The 20569-nt window shown below is 42.8% G+C and overlaps 1 protein-coding gene across 6 annotated transcripts in view; it reads left to right on the plus strand.

Annotated features, from left to right (window-relative positions):
- Nucleotides 1-20569, plus strand: part of FRY (FRY microtubule binding protein) — a 444805-nt gene that overhangs the window by 198102 nt on the left and 226134 nt on the right. Inside the window, exon 1 of one of the 6 annotated variants that reach the window (XM_073662509.1) lies at nucleotides 374-389. The exons of the other annotated variants lie outside the window; for them this stretch is intronic. The gene's annotated coding sequence lies outside the window, so the exon portion shown is untranslated. Of the gene's footprint in view, nucleotides 1-373; nucleotides 390-20569 lie in introns of those variants that run through there. 6 annotated transcript variants of the gene reach the window in all.

The following is a 20569-nucleotide window of genomic DNA, read 5'->3' on the forward strand; positions in this document are numbered from 1 at the left end:
CTTCTTACCCTGTTCCTTTTTGATTCGAGTTAATTTCTCAATAAAGTTCATACAAATATTGACTCAATCATAAGCAAATTGATTCATAAAAGCTGCATAATAAATAAGTTAAAGAGCAATACCAGCCAAATATGAAAATCCTTCTATTTGTTTGGGTCCATATTCTTATTTTGTTACTTATTGTTCACATTAGACAATCTTGGAGAGTGGGATCATTGAGGAAGACTGGCTCTTAGCAATTTTATGGGGAGCTTGATTGGCAATGCTTAATGAGAGAAGACATATGCAAATATCCTCTCCCGGTAATTAAGGAAAAAAAAACTGCTTGACTAGTGTGTTCTAAAATGAGACAAAACTGGAATAGCCAGAAGAAACCCACACAAACGCAGGTAAGCATACAAATTGCATATAGATATTGCCCTTGGTCAGATTCAAACTGGGGGTGATAATAATAATAATAATAATAATAATAATAATAATTTTTATTTTATATAGCACCAACATATTCCGCAGCACAATTAAGCGGGGACATGTACAGACAATAAATTCAATACAAGGTGAGACAGGTTAAACAGTTACATTAGGAGTGAGGTCCCTGCTCGCAAGCTTACATTCTACAGGAAATGGGGGGGACACAACAGGTGAAATATGCTCGTTATTTCAGGTCTAGCAATTATAATAAATAGGGATTTTCATATAGAGCTGCATGATCCGGTCATCAGCCCGTATGTTTAAGTGCAATAATCAAGTATCGAGTGCAGTTATCGTGTGCATGGAGGGTGTGGAGACAGATGAATAGTAGGGAACAGATTCTGAATAATTAGAAGGAGGGGACAGGGGAAAGTTAGTTTACGGAGTAGTTGAGGTGGTAGGCTTGAATAAAGAGAGAGGTTTTTAAAGCACACTTGAAGACGTGGTGGCTAGGCATCAGTTGGATCGTCTGGGGTAGAGCATTCCAGAGAACTGGAGCAGCACAAGAGAAATCTTGGAGGCGGAGGTGTGAGGTTGATTATGGGGGATGTCAGTCTTAGGTCATTTGTAGAATGGAAGGCACGTGTAGGGTGATAGACAGAGATAAGGCTGTGCAAAACTATGGAGAGCTTTGTGGGTGAGAGTGATGAGTAGTGTTGAGCGATACCTTCCGATATCGGGAAATATCGGATTGGATCGGACCGATACCCAAAAAATATCGGATATCGCCGATTCCAATACCGGAAACCAATGCAAGTCAATGGGACAGAAATATCGGAATGAAAATAAACCCTTTCTTTCCTTGTAGGTTAATTCTACATGAATGAAAACAACTAAGAATAATGTAGAATGTATTGGGGGAGGTGGGGGAGACAATAAAGGCATAGAGGTTTAGCCCAATCAAATGGAATAGCAGGAATTAATTTTTTTTTTTAAGACGTTCTGAGTTACGGAAATATTGACTGTTAAGTATTTTTATATTTTGTCAGATATTTGTTTCACTACTTCCATGCTCTTCACCTTCTTTTTTACTTCTCCCACACTTTCTCCTTCATCATCCTCAGCATCAGCATCTTTTTCATCAACTTCTTCGTCACCTTCATCTTCTTCTTTTTCACCTTCTTTGTATTATTCTTTTTTTTTACATTCTTCATATTCTTCTTATTCAACTATTATTCTTCTTCATATTCTACTTCTTCATCTTCTTCATATTCTTCTTCTTCATCATATTCTTATTTGTGACAGGCATTCCTGTAGTTGCTATCTATAAAAGTTTGAACATTACACCTTTCGTTCTGCCCGTCACAAAAGATTTACAACAAGATTTGTCCGCGTTCAGTTTGGCCTGCTGCAGCAGGTACTTTCCAGGGGCACCACGAGGAGGAACGGACTCACCCCCATACACTGCTTAGTCATCTTCTGCTTATAATTTAGATATTATCTTTTGCTCTGATTTTTAGTCTTATGCTTAATGTTCTTCCGCTTTTTGTTCTGCAGCTTCTTGTACTTCTGCTTCTTGGTTTTCTGTCTCTTGTTCTTCTGTATCTTGGTGGTTGTCTTCTCTTCTTTGTCCTCTTGGTCAACTTCTTCAGGGTCATCTTCTTGGTCGTCTTCGGGGTCGTCGTCTTCGGGGTCGTCGTCTTCGGGGTCGTCGTCTTCGGGGTCGTCGTCTTCGGGGTCCTCGTCTTCGGGGTCCTCGTCTTCGGGAAGCTTGAACTTGGAAATGTAGCAGAAGGTACAAGAAGGCTGAGGAACTACCGAGAACCTGCTGACGGTACTGGAACCCGGATGGGTAGCAGAAGGTACAAGAGCCAATGGAACTACCGAAGACCAGCTGACGGTACTGGAACTCGGTTACTAAGCAGGAGGTACCTGTGCCAGAAAGCACTACCAAGGACCAGCAGACGTTGGTGGAACTTGGATACCGAAAAAGAGGCACCTAATCCAAAGGCACTGCCGAGAACCAGCTGACGGTACTGGAACCCGGATGGGTAGCAGAACGTACAAGAGCCAATGGAACTACCGAAGACCAGCTGACGGTACTGGAACTCTGTTACTAAGCAGGAGGTACCTGTGCCAGAAAGCACTACCAAGGACCAGCAGACGTTGGTGGAACTTGGATACCGAGAAAGAGGCACCTAATCCAAAGGCACTGCCGAGAACCAGCTGACGGTACTGGAACCCGGATGGGTAGCAGAAGGTACCCATGTAAAAAAAAGTTTCACGGCTGCGAGCCGGCCGCAGTTACCAAAACCCACAGTCCTACAGGGGGTGCTTGTCCTATTGGCACTATGGAACCAGCCTTCATTGCCAGATCCCGCAGCCCACATGGGAGTCACCTAAACTGCAGGCACCATAGAGTCAGCTAACCCGACCGCAACACGACAGGACAACGCATTGGAGGCAAAGTGACGTTGACACTACCCGGAAACAGCTGGCGTGCTGGAACCAGGCTGGGCAGGAGGGAGTACCCGTGCCAAAGACACTGCTAGGAAACAGCTGGCGGTGCTGGAAACCAGGGTAAATACTAAAAACAGAGGAGAGGAGCCAGAGGTGTAATTGGAGCAAGTTTTAAATCAGTAGTACAGTGGATGTGGACAAAGCAGGAGAATTTGCCGGACACACAGCTGGGGAACAGCTGACGTTACTGAACCCCAATAACACTGGAGCAAGCGTTGACTGTGCAGACGGCACTTCTGAGCAGCAACTAGCGGTATTGGAGCCCAGGGTAAATACTAAAAACAGAGGAGCCAGAGGTGTAATTGGAGCAACTTTAAAATCTGTAGTGGTGAGAATGTGGACAGAGCAGGAGAAATTGCCGTCCGCACAGCAGGGGAACAGCTGACGTTACTAAACCCCAATAACACGGCAGCAAGTGTTGACTGTGCAGACTGCACTTCTGAGCGCCAACTGGTGGTGTTGGAGCTCAGGGATTACAGTTCAGGTGGTAGAAACATGAACACAACAGGAGACCTGGATACTGTTGCCAACCAATTACTTATTCTGGAAGAGGACTGGCAAATTCATGAGAGATCTAGGCCTTGTTCATTTTGAGAAAAGTAAGCCGGTCAACGTTATCGGAGGATAGTCGCATGCGACGGTCTGTTAGTACACCACCTGCGGCACTAAAGACGCGTTCCGATAATACACTAGCAGCAGGGCAAGCTAGCACCTCCAATGCATACTGACTAAGCTCTGGCCATGTATCCAGCTTACAGACCCAAAACTTGAAGGGAGAAGAGCCGTCTGGGAGTACACTAAGAGGGCAAAGCATGTAGTCTGTCACCATCTGATGGAAACGTTGCCTCCTGCTGACTGGAGCCGTCTGTGATGGTGTAGACATTTGTGGCGGCGGGGACACAAAACTTTGCCACATTTCGGCCATACTGGTCTTGCCTTGTGCTGAGGCGCTGCTTCTGCTCCCTCTTTGTGCAGAGCTTCCTCCACTGCCTCGACGCACTGAGCTGCTTTGTAAAGCACTAGCAGCACTGCTCTCGGTTGGAATGGAGAACATGATGGAATGCACCAGTGCATCTTGGTACTCCCGCATTTTACGCTCCCAGTTCAACGGTGTTATGAGGCTTTGTAAGTTGTCCCGGTAGCGAGGATCTAGGAGGGTGGACACCCAATAATCAGCCGTGTTGAGAATGTGGGCGATGCGGCGGTCATTTCTCAGACATTGCAGCATGAAATCAACCATGTGCTGCAGACTGCCAACTGGCCAAGAAACGCTGTCCCCTGCTTGAGGCATGATCTCTGCCTGCTCTGCATCACCCCACCCTCGCTCTAGATACTGACTACTAGAGCATTGTTTACCTCCCTCCTCTGGACAGATGTCTTCCTCATCCATTGACTCCTCCTCATCCTCCTCACAAAGTGTCCCCTGCCTAGGCCTTTGTGAGGAACCACGTTGCGCAGACTGTAGAGAAGCAGATGGCATTTGTGACTCCTCATCCTCCACCTCTTCCAAAACCTCGTCCCTTAGTGTTTGCAGTGTTTTTTCAAGCAGGCAGATAAGGGGGATAGTCATGCTGACTAGTGCATCATCTGCACTCGCCATCCGCGTGGAATAATCGAAGGCACGCAAAACGTGGCAAATGTCCTTCATAGAGGCCCACTCAGTGGTGGTGAAGTGTGAATGGCGCGCACTGCGACTTGTTTGCGCCTGCTGCAGCTGGTACTCCATTACTGCTGCCTGCTGCTCACACAACCTCTCCAACATATGTAACGTTGAATTCCACCTGGTGGGTAGGTCACATATGATGCGATGTTCCGGAAGATGTAATCGGCGCTGCAGAGCTGCAATGCGTGATCTTGCGGTGCTGGAACGCCGCAAGTGAGCGCAGTCTATGCGGACCTTGTGAAGCAGTGCATCAAGATCCGGATAGTCCCTCAAAAAACTCTGCACGACCAAGTTGAGCACATGTGCCAGACATGGGATGTGAGTGAGGTTGCCTAGGCCCAGAGCTGCCACCAGATTTCGGCCATTGTCACACACTACCATACCTGGCTGGAGATTCGCTGGCACAAACCACACGTCGCTCTGCTGCTTGATGGCATTCCAGAGCTCCTGCGTCAGAGAGGTAGGCAGAGAACCAGGAGAGAACTGTTTCCTTGAGGCCTATAGAGCGGAGCATAGTGAGGAGGAGCTGGTGATCCACAGTGTCAAATGCAGCCGAGAGATCCAGGAGAATCAGCAGGGAGCAGTGACCTTTGGATTTAGCTGTTAGTAGATCATTAGAGACTTTAGTGAGGGCAGTTTCAGTGGAGTGTAAAGAGCGGATCAGACGGGAGTGGACCAAGCGTTCCAGGAGTTTAGAGATGAATGGAAGATTAGAGACCAATCTGTAATTAGCAGTTCAGTTCTGGTCCAGGGATGGTTTTTTTAAGTAAAGGGGTTATGATGGCATGTTTAAATGAGGAGGGAAAGATACCTGAAGAAAGAGAGAGATTAAATATTTGTCAGGTGAGTGGTGACAATTGGTGAGAGAGACTGCAGGAGATGTGAGGGAATAGGGTCACTGTTGCAGGTTGTAGGCCGAGAAGAAGCGAGGAGCTGGGTAACTTCTTCTTCTGCGACAGGCTCAATGAAGGCAAGTGAGCTTGAAGTGCGGCAGGAAGGGAATCCAGGCACTGAGGAGATTGGGCTGAGATGTCCTGATGGATGTGGTTGATTTTTTTCTTTGAAATAAGTGGCCAGATCCTCACTGCTGAGGTTGGTCATGGGGACCTGTGCTTTAGGTTTCAGGAGGGAGTTTAAGGTTTCAAAAAGTCATTTTGGATTGTTGGATAGTGAAGTGATGTGGGTGGTGAAGTAGGATTGTTTGGCCAGATGAAGGGCCGAGTTTTAGGTTTTGAGCATGAATTTATAGTGGATGATGTCTTCTGCTAGAAGTGATTTTCTCCACTGACGCTCAGCACACCTTGAGCAACGCTGAAGAAAACGTGTTTGCATCGTGTGCCAGGGCTGCCGTTGTCTGTTTCGGGTCTTTCTACATGTAGAAGGTGCTGCTTCATCTAGGGCACTCTTCAGTGTATTATTGTAGTGTGACAATGCTAAGTCTGGACAGGAGAGGGAGGAGATGGGAGCTACACTGTGTTCCAAATTATTATGCAAATAATATTTTCTCAGATTTTCCCAAATTAGCTATATGAATTGCAGTCATTGTAATTTTCCAGTCAAATAACTATTAGAGTACAATTGAAAGGTTTTTGTACAAACTGCCTATGATAACAGTATATTTTTTAAAAAATAAAAAACTCAAACTGCACTCAAAATGCATGTTCCAAATTATTATGCACAGCAGAGTTTTCATTTTAATAAAGAACAAAAAAATGGTCATTTTTTAAATTATAAGCATTAGCAGGTTATTACAAACTGAAATCAAACAGTTTTCAACTCAAAACTTTATTCTAGGTGATGTTACATTTGCACATAGGACCGCTTGTTCGAAAGGAGCTTCTGAACTCTCTCGTCCATTGAATTTGTCAGGTTTTGGATGGTTTCTGCTTCAATTGTTTTGCATGAGGACAGAATACCCTCCCAGAGCTGTTGCTTAGATGTGAACTGCCTCCCGCCATCATAGACACTCCTTTTGATGATGCTCCAGAGGTTCTCAATGGGGTTGAGGTCAGGGGAGCATGGGTGCCACACCATAAGTTTGTCCCCTTTTATGCCCATAGCAGCCAGAGATGCAGATGTGTTATGTGCAGCATGAGACGGGGCATTATCATGCATGAAAATGATCTTGCTGCGGAATGCAAGGTTCTTCTGCTTGAACCATGGAAGGAAGTGCTGTTTGAGAAACTCCACATACATTATGGAGTTCATCTTTACCCCTGCAGGGATCCTAAAAGGGCCGACAATCTCTCTCCCCATGATTCCAGCCCAAAACATTACTCCACCTCCTCCTTGTTAGCGCCGTAGCCGTGTTTGCATGGGGTGTCCATCAACCAGCCATCCTCCACTCCATCCATCTGGACCATCGAGATCATTTCATGCATGATAATGCCCCGTCTCATGCTGCACATAACACATCTGCATCTCTGGCTGCTATGGGCTTAAAAGGGGACAAACTTATGGTGTGGCACCCATGCTCCCCTGACCTCAACCCCATTGAGAACCTCTGGAGCATCATCAAAAGGAGTGTCTATGATGGCGGGAGGCAGTTCACATCTAAGCAACAGCTCTGGGAGGGTATTCTGTCCTCATGCAAAACAATTAAAGCAGAAACCATCCAAAACCTGACAAATTCAATGGACGAGAGAGTTCAGAAGCTCCTTTCGAACAAGGGGTCTTATGTGCAAATGTAACATCACCTAGAATAAAGTTTTGAGTTGAAAACTGTTTGATTTCAGTTTGCAATAACCTGCTAATGCTTATAATTTCAAAAATGACTATTTTTTGTTCTTTATTAAAATGAAAAGGTTGAAAACTCTGCTGTGCATAATAATTTGGAACATGCATTTTGAGTGCAGTTTGAGTTTTTTATTTTTTAAAAAATATACTGTTATCATAGGCAGTTTGTACAAAAACCTTTCAATTGTACTCTAATAGTTATTTGACTGGAAAATTACAATGACTGCAATTCATATAGGTAATTTGGGAAAATCTGAGAAAATATTATTTGCATAATAATTTGGAACACAGTGTAAAGATTGTCCATAAGCTGCTGGGTATTAATGGTACGTGTATTCCTATAAGTGTGGTAAGTGGGGGTGTCCCAGGTGAGGAGACAGTTCTTTACAGAGAAAGAAAAAAGGTTGTGGTCTGAGAGTGGGAGAGGGGAGATAGTAAGTAAAATCATGCAGAGACTGGAGAAGACCAGGTCCAGAGTATTCCCATCTTCATGCATAGGAGAGTTAGTAAACTGTGAGAGGCTGAATGAGGAAGTTAGAGAAAGTAGATGAGAGGCAGATTGGGAGAGGGAATCATCAATGGGGATGTTAAAGTTTCCCATGATGAGGGTGGGATGTCACAGGTTGGGAAGTGAGGAAGCCAGGTGGCAAAGTGATCCAGGAACTGGCGGGAGGAGCAGGGAGGTTGATACACAACCACCACTCGCAGGGAGAAGGGTTTGAAGAGTCTGATGGTGTGGACTTCAAAGGAAGGAAAAATAAGTGAGGGAATCGGGGGGGTGACCTGGAAAGCACATTATGACGAAAGGAGCAAACCAACACCTCCACCCTGTCTGTTTTCAGGTCTGGCAGTATGTGAAAATTTCAGCCCACCAAACGAGAGAGCAGCAGCGGCGGTGGTGTCTGACTGCTGGATCCAGAAGGTTAAGGGAATTAGGAAAAAATCGTGAATGTAAGTTAGTTTGTTACACAAAGACCGTGCCTTCCAGAGAGCACAATGGAAAGCGATAGGAGAGGGCATGCACGGAATGTTAATAAGATAAGCAGGGTTTCTATGTGCAGCTGGAAGAGAGTAGTGTATGCTGGTGGAGGGAGGCCCAGGGTTAGGGGAGATGTCGCCAGCGACTAGTAAAAGAAGAAAAAAGAGAGAGCAGGTGGTGCAATGATTTGTATGAATGTTTTGAGTGCTGTATGAAGGAAATGGATGGTTTGGAATGGGTGAGAAATATCAGTAGAGCCTCAGAGTTATACATGGGAGAGGGGTGGATATGGAGTGAGTGCACAGAAAGTGTTAAAGGGCGGGCGAGTTGTGAGAAAGCAGAAGCTAAAACAAATAAGAAGCAGATTGATATGACCAATGCATAATGCAGTAGACTGGCCAAGAAGCATGTTTGTATGAATATCTTATGCACCTTACCTGTCTCCTTTAAACTATTGCACTTCATATCTATTGCACGCATGCTGTCCCTAGCCAGGACTGAAGATATATGAAATGAAATATCTGCTAGAGTCCAGCACCAATTGGCCACATTGAGTAATTATCCAATTCGCACAAGGCCAGAGCAGGCATTGCTATGCAGGATAAACAAACCAGTGTAGAACAGAGAGGCCATAAAACAGTGAGGAAATAACTTTAAACACTTTTTAAAACAGAAAAAAAAAACAACAAAAAAAACACAGGAGCAATAAATAAATACCATGCAAAAAATCTTGCTAGATAATATGGGTCTGTTCACACTTGTCAGATAGCACACAAATGGAAGGATGAATAAATACCATGCTATTTACTGGTAGTACAACACGGTATCTGCTTTACCATAAAGCAAATCGATGAATTACAAATTGGACTACAATTTTCCTAACCCTTCTCAGTCTGTATATTTTACCAAATATATAATGCTGTTATTTATCAGGTATGTCCTTGTGAATTATCCTTTTAAAGGATGAGGGTAGAGCTTTTTCTGGTCTCAGTCTCCTAGCAAAGGCTATAGCTATGTTTAAAAGAATGACATATCTGCTTATAAAAGGTTTATTTACTAGAGGTCAAAGCTGCTTGTAAAGGGTTAAAAGGAATCTGTCACCGGGTTTTGCTCCCCATCTAAGAGCAGCATGATCTAGGGGCAGAGACTCTGATTCCAGCAATGTATCACTTACTGGGATGCTTGCAGGAATTTTGATTAAAATCAGTTTCATCTGGTTTAGATCCACTAGTTCTCTCAATACTGAGCTCTGTGTAACCTCATCCATATAACTGATTGGTAGCTTTCTGTGTACACTTTGCATAGGCAGAAAGCTGTCATTCAATGGAGAGGGTGGTGTTCTACAAAGTTCATGAATATGGAGGATTACATGGCAAGAGGTTTACTAGTCCCCTGGTGATAATCTACTGCTGATTTAAAACAGTGATTTTTATCAAAATTACCATAAGCAGCCCAGTAAAGGACAAATTGCTGGATTCAGGGTCTCTGCTGGTGCATGATGGTGCTCACAGATTAGGTGGGGAAAACCTGGTGAGAGATTACCTTTAATCCGATTCTCACTAAATACATACCTCTGAGCAGCCATAATGAAGAGAAAACTGATACCATCGGGAAATCTAACAAAGCTGTCAAAATACTGAGCGTGAAGAACCTTACTTTAGCGACAACAGTCTTTCTCCTTAAAGGGCTGGAGCCTAAATTACCAAATATTTCCCCTTCCTAATCCTCTATATTTGAGAACTGTTTTATATATTTTGGTCTCTCTATACCTCATAAAGTAAAATGGCCATTTGAATTATAAAATAAATTAGCTATTTATCGCAATTGTCTGGTTGCTTCTGTTCATAACACCTTATCACCAACACATTCCCATCTCCAAGATCCTATGCCAATATGTAGTAGGTGTAGTAATAATAATATTAGCAAATGCCTCCAATTCATAATGTAGTATATATTTTTTTTCTAATTTGCTATGTCTCTTTCCTCATGTGCATGCATTGCAGGACCTTAGGTATCCATGGTTGCGACCACTGATATAGTGACAGCTAGTTAGTTGATAGTGGTTGTAACCATGGATGCCTAAGGTCCTGCAATGCCTGCACATGAGGAAAGAGACATAGCAAATTAGAAAAAAAAACTATACTACATTTCTAATTGCAGGTATTTGCTATTATTATTCTTATTATTATTAATAATATTATTACTACTACTACTACATTTTGGGATAAGATCTTGGAGATGGGAATACCCCTTTAATTCCTTGTGGGCAGGATCCTCTCTCCCATTGTACCATCCTGTCAATCATTGCCTGACTAATCTCAGACTGCTATAAAGATATATTATCCAAATGAATTCGTCCTAAATATTATTTTCCAGAATAACCTGAGGTTTTCTTAAAATGCTAGGTTATCCCCTGTCCTTAGGCTATCCCTTTAAATGTGGAGATTTACTTAATTATGCAAATACTTTTCTTCTTATAATACAAAACAAGTATTTGCTTTTGCTGATTGTTTCTCAGGATTGCCTACTGCATGGCGGAAATGTCATGTCACGTTGCCAAGAGTTCTGAATAATATGACAATAGTCATATGAGTTGGGCAGAAAGCCAAAAACAACACTGAGCCATTTCTTGCATTCTTTTGGGTTTCTTAAAATATTGATATCCTGTTATAAATGCACCCTGCGCGGCAAACTTTACCGAACAACAAGTAGGTATTTTAAGATGGATTAATAGGCATATTTTAATAATGAAGGTTGGGCCATTATTACTAATGTCTCTTGGCATTAATAAGTGTATGTATGTATGTATGTATGTATGTGTGTGTATATATATATATATATATATATATATATACAGTACAGACCAAAAGTTTGGACACACCTTCTCATTTAAAGATTTTTCTGTGTTTTCATGACTTTGAAAATTGTACATTCACACTGAAGGCATCAAAACTATGAATTAACACATGTGAAATTATATACAAAAAAGTGTGAAACAACCTCGAATATGTCTTATATTCGAGGTTCTTCAAAGTAGCCACCTTTTGCTTTGATGACTGCTTTGCGCACACTTGGCATTCTCTTGATGAGCTTCAAGTGGTAGTCACCGGAAATGGTTTTCACTTCACAGGTGTGCCCTGTCAGGTTAAATAAGTGGGATTTCTTGCCTTATAAATGGGGTTGGGACCATCAGTTGTGTTGTGCAGAAGTCAGGTGGATACACAGCTGATAGTCCTACTGAATAGACTGTTAGCTGCTTTTTTCTTGCCATAATACAAATTCTAAGTAAAGAAAAACTAGTGGCCATCATTACTTTAAGAAATGAAGGTTAGTCAGTCCGAAAAATTGGGCAAACTTTGAAAGTGTCTCCAAGTGCAGTTACAAAAACCATCAAGCTCTACAAAGAAACTGGCTCACATGAGGACCGCCCCAGGAAAGGAAGACCAAGAGTCACCTCTGCTTCTGAGGATAAGTTTATCCGAGTCACCAGTCTCAGAAATCGCAGATTAACAGCAGCTCAGATTAGAGACCAGGTCAATGCCACACAGAGTTCTAGCAGCAGACACATCTCTTCAACAACTGTTAAGAGGAGACTTTGTGCAGCAGGCCTTCATGGTAAAATAGCACTGCTAAGGACAGGCAACAAGCAGAACACACTTGTTTGGGCTAAAGAACACAAGGAATGGACATTAAACCAGTGGAAATCTGTGCTTTGGTCTGATGAGTCCAAATTTGAGATCTTTGGTTCCAACCACTGTGTCTTTGTGCGACGCAGAAAAGGTGAACGGATGGACTCTACATGGCTGGTTCCGACCGTGAAGCATGGAGGAGGAGGTGTGATGGTGTGGGGGTGCTTTGCTGGTGACACTGTTGGGGATTTATTCAAAATTGAAGGCATACTGACCCAGCATGGCTACCACAGCATCTTGCAGCGGCATGCTATTCTATCCGGTTTGCGTTTAGTTGGACCATCATTTATTTTTCAACAGGACAATGACCCCAAACACACCTCCAGGCTGTATAAGGGCTATTTGACCAAGAAAGAGTGATGGGGTGCTACGCCAGATGACCTGGCCTCCACAGTCACCAGACCTGAACCCAATCGAGATGGTTTGGGGTGAGCTGGACCGCAGAGTGAAGGCAAAAGGGCCAACAAGTGCTAAGCATCTCTGGGAACTCCTTCAAGATTGTTGGAAGACCATTTCCGGTGACTACCTCTTGAAGCTCATCAAGAGAATGCCAAGAGTGTGCAAAGCAGTCATCAAAGCAAAAGGTGGCTACTTTGAAGAACCTAGAATATAAGACCTATTTTCAGTTGTTTCACACTTTTTTGTTAAGTATATAATTCCACATGTGTTAATTCATAGTTTTTTACTTTTTTACTCGTGGAAATAAAACACTGCATGAGGGATTCCTAGCAGAGGAATCGTGCATTTATTATCGGTTCTGGTTTTGGCTACAGAAAAAAGAAATTGCATCAGTCCTGCCATGGAAATATTTCATGCACCTAAAAGTTTTTGCATGTAGGTTTTCCTGTAAATCCTTCAATATGACAGAGATTTAATTGCACCGCTATGACCCCTGCTCCTGTAGTTATGCAGCCAGCCTAATACTGACTGTGTTTTTTTCCTTTTAAATCTTGCTCTGTGCTTTGTGAACCTAGTTACTGTCATAAATTCTAAATAATTACGAAGAAATATGAAGGGAGATAAGATGGGATTTGACCCTGGTTATTGCCAGCTCAGCAGTGGGTAAGGCACCAGACAGATTTGACAACCCTTGATATAAAAGGCTGGTTGTTAGTGAAATTGGTCGGCCAGCTACAGCTGTCTTAGGAATGTTTCCAAATGGTGCCAAAAAATGTGCTGCTATCACTATTGAATTTAGAGGAAAATAGGATTGGATCAATCATTAATACAGTGTACCGGGAAGTATTACCAGGCAATGCTTTACATTGTACAGAACACAACCTGAGTGTGAACATGCAGATTTATCTACTGGGTAGGAAATAATTGTTAGATTGGTTTGGGTACCACCCTGGTTCTCTTGGATCGGCCACTCCATTCAAGTTCCACACGTCATAGTGTTGCCAGGCAGGGAAGAAAAGGGCAAAACCTAAGATAGAAACAAAATGAACATATATCCTGCTGTAAGTAAGCAAAAATTGTGCATCTAAATAACATGGGGTACTTGGTAGACACGGTTCATGATTTAAAAAAAAAAAGCTTGAAAGCCATCCCAAGGTGTACCCAATAGGGACGGTCCAAAAAAAAATCACAGAAAAAGATACAGCCTTACCAACACCAGCTCAGATTACCAATGCACCACCAGGATACAGCAGACCCCCTTGATAAAGGTGGGGGGTCCTAACCTCTGGTATTAAAACCTTACCTAAAAATGATCTCAATGTGAATAAGGGCCGAGCAGGACCAGTCCGCGACTCTGGACACCTAGCAATGGGAAGCTATATAGATGTAATGTCCAGCTCAAAGAAAGGGAGGCCACACTCTTGTGTGCACTGAGTGCAAGGACCTAAAGCAAAATTGAAAGAAATGAACTGGAGTATAAGTTGGTATATATGCAATGTGTAGGAGCATGTTCACACTGGCCATTAAAGAGACAAAACCTAAGCTAAAAACTAAATAAGCAAATACCCAGCTGTATGAAAAAAAGCAATCGTGCATATAAATAACATAGGTGACTTGGTAAACACTGTTTTTGATCAAAAAAAGCGTAAAACCCATCCTACCAGCGCCAAGGTGTACCCAATCGGGGCGGTCCTAACCTCCGGTATTAAAACCTAGAAGAAAAGGAGACACAAGTAAACCCATTCTTGTGATCAGTTGGGGCACAGAAGTGGGACTTTTGCAATGGATGGGTAATAACTTCCTTAGACTGGAATATCCCTTTTTACAGAATTGCTGCAAAATATGAATTTATTATTAATACCTACAGTTGGACCCAACTCCCCAGTGATTCTGAGAATGGCCTGTCTATAAAGAGTTGAGGTCGAACATGTACACCTCTGTCCCATTCATTCTCAATGGCAGTGCTCCTCTATCTCAGCCATTGAGAAAGAATGGATCAGAGGTGCACATGCTCAGTCGGATTGGGGATCACTTCATAGGGTACACACCCATGCACTCGGTCTTGTGGACAGGTCGCATTGTGAGTAATGGGATCATAATATTATAATTATCTCTTTACTCTCTCTCATTACTTTGAACTACATATTACTTCAAAACTTTGGGATTTACATAGGAATCAATTCATCAGTTTTTGCCAGAAATCTGTTATGAAATGATTTGAAATTCAAAAAATGTTTTGTAAAATGTAGAAGCTTTTGGCGTTTTTCTGCTTTTCTTGGCCGGCTCTGCTACCTTACTGAATAGTAGCCGGAGCTTGTAGGGGTGGGGAAGTGGCCAAACATGGTATGCAAAATTCTTATAGTTGGGTGCTGGAGTACATTTTTTGCGGTGACTGATGACGGTCGAATGAAGTACCAAATTAATTAAGTGCTTCTTATCGAATTTGGTTCATCTCTCTCCAGTGCACTGTTCATGAAGACTAGTGTACAAAGCGCCAGCCCTGATGAATTGGGGTTATTGTTTTAAAAAGCATCGGGCACGAAAATAAGTGTCTGCTGTTCAACTACCTCTAGGTTCTGCCCTCCTGGCTCAGCTTGATTGGCAGTTCTCCCTTTTATGTTTTTGCTTTATATGTAATATATTATCATGCTTTTAGATTCTTCTAATTTGAGCTTGCACCACACCTAGATCCATGCAGAGATGGTAACGTAGCCCCTTGCCTCATCCTACAAGTATTCTCCTCTCATATGGGCAGCTCGGGATTCTTTCAGAGTCAGACATACCTATCTCCGCAGGTCATCCTGAGCGCTGTCAGTAACAAACCTCTCCTAATGATAATTTACACCATGGCTATCCTGCCTATCCGTGACGCTGTGAGTCCGATGAATGAGGTCTGTAAATTGCATCTCGCTGGGGATGTGCAGGAACCTGGATAGACACCTATGATTTAGAATATTGTTATAGGTGTTATTCTAGCAAAACTATTGCTGTAAGCTTGATATTTACTTATAGGTCTAAAGAAAACATTTATCGGGCCTTATGAGGATTACTAAGGGCAGTTCTTCAGCGACATCCAATCGGTATGATATATGGAGTGCATAACTCCAAAGTTATGAAAGGGGTTAGCCCATAATGAAAAATGTATACTTTTATGCTAGAAACAATTTTTCATCAAAAGTGTTAAACTATCTATTTTTCCTTTTTTTGCGTTTTCGTGGTACTGCTGACTTGTGCTGCTGCTCGTAGTCTCAGACCTGAATCAGTCTGCTTCCCCCTCTGGCAGCTGGTAACATAGCCTCTACAGTATTTACTTACCAAGCAGCAGGAATCTTTTCAGATATACTGTTATGTAACCGCAGGGGATCTGCTCATTACCTGCCTAGCAAGGCGGAAAGCTATTTCTATTGGTTAATCTACACCATCATGATCACAAGGCAGAGGACATGACTGAGCATGTGTCCACCAGCATGCAGCTCTCTGGGTGGACGTACACATTGCTATGCACCTCAACCACCAGGTGGTGCCATACTATTAGCAATTTCACATTTCTTCACTGGATCATTTTTAATTAACACTGTATAACATTGTCTATAGCTGCCAATCCAAAGCCACCATTCTTTGTTCTTTGTGTGTTGTCGCTCAGCATTCTCAGGATCATATCTATATTATATGTGTATATATAATTTTTTTTCTATGTAGTCTCAATAATGGGCAATTTTTTTACATTTTGTGATCGCTCCTAGGGGCATATACTATAAGGTTACTAGTAGCCCAAGGTGATTGGATTCTTGGTGTTTTCCAAATCTTTAGTGCCCATCTAACTTTGCCAGGGTATTTAGGTACAGGGGGAGAGCAGCAAGCTGAATCTTTGACCCAAGTGATAGAAAGCATCATTACTCCTATGACTGGCCTTATGGATGTTTTAACGGTTGCCGTATTGGTTGGTATCAACTTTTTGAGAAATGCACATGGATGAAAAGATTTTATAACGAGTTGGCAGAAGTTTTTTTGTTAAACATGGAAGGTTTGCTATTTTTTAAGATTTGTGGTCATTTAAAGAATTCCTATTGTAATGCAGGTGCCGGAATGCAACGCACAAAGACAAAAGGCGAGAACAGTCTGAGATGAATATAAACAGTTTATATATACAGTATATATAACAGGTATTCTGAACAAGGGATTGGCAACAAGGGTAATGAACAATAATTTGAAATATTAGCAAGATACGAAGTCTCTCAAAGTAATGTGGTGCCCTCAGTCATGGGAGACACCACGTGAGTTCTTTAACTCTGCATATGGCCCTAGCGGGGGTCACCGGTTATTGCCACTAGGCCGAAAGTCTTTTCCGGACAAATTCAATTAGTTCACGTTGAGCTCCTTTAACCCCAACCGTTCCCCTCCCAACCTGAGTACCTAAACCCAATTGGCCCCGGTACCGTGAGTGAACAGTAGAAGTGACGGCCCTGTTCACGTATGCAGCTCTTCTGCTTTCACTGGCATGACTTTCCTGGCTCAGCAGTCTCTCAACTCCTCTCTTCTTTGCTGTTGGAGGCAATCTCTCAAGCCTTGGGTAGGGGGGTCCAGACCTCGTCTGTCGGTGGGCGACGTCGGGTTTCGCAAACTCACTCAGCACCGCAAGCAGGCTCCGAGTCTCCTCAGCAGGCACAGCACTCGGGTCACATCTGTGAGGGATCTGGAGCTCTTCCACCGGCGCCTGGCTATGGCACCTCACAGACCTCTGGCTTAGGCCTGCCACACGGGGCTTCTCAGCATGCAGAGAACGCGTCTCCTCCTCTCTGCTGCTTGGCGCCAAAAGCTCCTCAGGCTTGGCGCGCTGGCCTCTTATCTCCAGGAACTCCTTCCTGGAAGTCACCTGATCGGGTCCAGCATCTAAATCTGCTCTCTCTTCAACTTCTCTTGTATATCTTGGTTCCGCTTGACTGTGTCTGGCCAGCAGATGGCAGTCTCTCTCCATCTTTGAAGCATCATATAAGAGTTCTCTTAAAGGCTCTCTCGCCTCTGCTACACTATCAAAGACATTTTTGTAGCCCCCAATTCTGATTCTGCCAGCTGAAGTGGCCTGCAATGGACGCATCCTGCCACAGGTCTGAATTGAGACTCAGCAATTCAATCTAAATCTATCTGGCCTGGTAAAATGGGGGTCCTCTGGATATGTAATAGACATGCGAAATTGGAATAACTGCATGGTAATTTCCTAGATTTTCTTTGTGGGAGATTGTCTTCTTCTTTTCCTTCTTCTTCCTTTTTTTTTCCTTCCTTCTTTTTCCTCCTCCTTCTCCTTCCTCTTACTTCTTTTTTTTTTTGTTCTCCTTTTTTTTCCTTTTATTTTTTTTCCGTTTTTCTTTACCTTTTTCTTCTTTACCTTCTTTTTCCCCAAATTGTATCAACCAATCAGAAGTTTGATTGTCTTTTCATAGCCGTCATACTGCAACTGAAGCTAGCATTTGTTTGGCTGACCCCTACAACCAACGATCAGTGTTCTCCTCCTACTAAACTAGAATACAACCTGTTGCCCCCACTTTCTAACTCATGACCGATTGATCATTAAGGAGATCAGATCACCAGTCAGTCATGAATTTGTTGGTATGCAAGCTGGGCATTGTGGAAATTTGCTGCTTTCTCAAGTTCAACATCAAATGCTCGGCCGCGCTTCTAAATATGTTACCTGAGACATCTCTGATGGCTTCTCAACATGGTGGACATGGCTCCTGGTCAATTATAGGACAGGACTAGACCTATATGATCTGTTCTTCTACAGAGGGAGGTGCTGTGTACTGAAGTATCCTGCTCGACTAACCTTCAATGATCACAGTTTGAAGCTTTCAAAGCTGCTTGGCATTCTCAGAATTTGTTCAACCATCATGTAATCTTCAGAAATTCTTAAATCAAAAGGAGTTGTGCTTTATTATGTTAAGCGGCTCTTATCTGATGGTCTGACTTTTTTTCTTTGATAACCTACAGATTCTACTTAAAAAGTTTTGGGGGTTTTTTGAGGAAAAAAAAATTATAGAATTTGATCTCCTCTAGTATTCTGATGGCGACGTCCGGTTCTGCTGCATCATGTAATGTTTTTTTTTTGTATATCTTGGTCCCTTGGCCCCTTTTTATGTAAAGTGCAAAAGAGACCTTTCATAATAGATTAGAGAATTGCCTACATTGTAATTCCTTAAATTAGTGTAATTTTATTTGGACATAGGAATGCTCTGGAAAACAAATACATGAGTCAACCTTAGCCATACACATTAGATGACTGTTGGCCAAACAATGCTTAGCCAGATCGTTCGTCTGACAGCCATCTCATCCTACTCTCCCATGCAGAGGAGAGCTCACTCGGCTGTGTTCTCTGAGAAAGCCATCAACTGATACATCTGCAGGTTCCTCTCAGCTTCCATCTCCTAGGCAGACAATATTGTGGTAATACAGCAGAGCTCAGAGAGCTGCAAAAAAATATGATTGCAAGAAGACCAAGTTAACTTCTTCTGTTACATGTCACTCACTGGTAACCCCCCCTTCATATAAAATAAGCCCTGGAGGCAGAGTTATCTTCCATATAACATCCTCCCCATAGCCTGGAAGAGGCCATTTACATAGGAAAAACATGGATATCTATGGAATAAGATATTGGATTACAGATACCAAGGGGCCATGTTATTCAGCTTATTATGACCTGCATGCCCATATAGACGGCTAAGGAGGGTTGATCCCACTGACAGAGATTCCCTTTAACCTTTTTCTGACCTTGGACATATAAGTTCGATCCATGCACCCCATGTGGGCTCTGGCAATGAGCCCACATGTGTTCGGGTACATGACAGCTGATCTGATCATCTGTCATGTGCCCCTAACAGCCGCGGGTGGAATCGCGATCCACCCACTGCTATTAACATGTTAAATGCCGCTGTCAATCTATGACAGTGGCATTTAACATGGCCAGAAGGACGTCACTAGTCCCGCCCATCGGCGCCTGTGTCACATCTGCAGGAGACCCCTGTAGTTGTCATTCCAGAATGCTATGAGCGCTGCCTAGCATTCTGCGCTCATAGCAAGTGAGCCCTTTAGCTATACACAGCAGGGCTGAAGCCCTGCTGTGTGTAGCACTGGTGATCGAATGATAGAAGCTTGTAGTCTCCCATGGAGACTATTGAAGCAAGTGAAAAGTAGAAAAAAAAATGTTTTTAAAAATATTAAAAAGTATAAAAGTTCAAGTCGCCCCATTCAAAATAAAACAATAAAAAACAAAACCTATATACACATATTTGGTATCGCCACTTTCAGAATCGCCCAATCTATCAATAGATAAAAATAATTAATCCGATCGGTAAACGGTGTATTGAGAAAAAAAAAATCAAAACGCCAGAATTACGTTTTTTAGGTCTCCGCAACATTGTAATAAAAGGCAATAACAGGCGATCAAAAGATTGTATCTACCCCAAAATGTTATCAATAAAAACATCAGCTTGGTGTGCAAAAAATAAGCTCTCACCCGGCCCCAGATCACGTAAATTGGAGACGCTACGGGTCTCTGAAAATGGCGACTTGTACTGACCTGGAGAATCATAATGGTCAGTTTTAGCATTCAGTGAACATGGTAAAAAAAAAATCCAAATAAAAACAGTTGTGGAATTGCACTTTTTCTGCAATTTCACCGCACTTGAATTTTTTTCCAGTACACTATATGGTAAAACCAATGGTGTCGTTCAAAAGTTAAACTTGTCCTACAAAAAAGAAGCCCTCACATGGCCATATTGACGGAAAAATAAAAAAGTTATGGCTCTGGGAAGAAGGGGAGCAAAAAACGAAAAAACCCATGGCGGTAAAGGGATTAAAGAGAACCCGTCAGCAGGAATATCCATGTTGAACTAAAGGTATGGACAGAATGGCGCGGTCATACTGATTTAATACATACCTTTTAGTGTAAAAATCTGCAGCCTGGTTTTTGTTAAATAATTGATAAATTTTGGTTTCCTCTGTGTTTTGGGGCGGGACTTGTGGACAGGACTGTGGGTAGGGTCTTCAGGTCAGAGGGCTCAGCCACAGCCCCTCTCCTGCCTCTGTTGTACGGGGCTATGGCACGGGGCCTAAAAGTTCTGCGATTTCCCTTAAATATTCTAGGACACTCAAAAAAGACAGTTGATCACCAACATGGTGGAC

The sequence above is a fragment of the Phyllobates terribilis genome, unplaced genomic scaffold, assembly GCF_046119375.1.
Source record: "Phyllobates terribilis strain yellow unplaced genomic scaffold, ASM4611937v1 Scaffold_2__4_contigs__length_985480577, whole genome shotgun sequence".
Classification (NCBI taxonomy): domain Eukaryota; kingdom Metazoa; phylum Chordata; class Amphibia; order Anura; family Dendrobatidae; genus Phyllobates; species Phyllobates terribilis.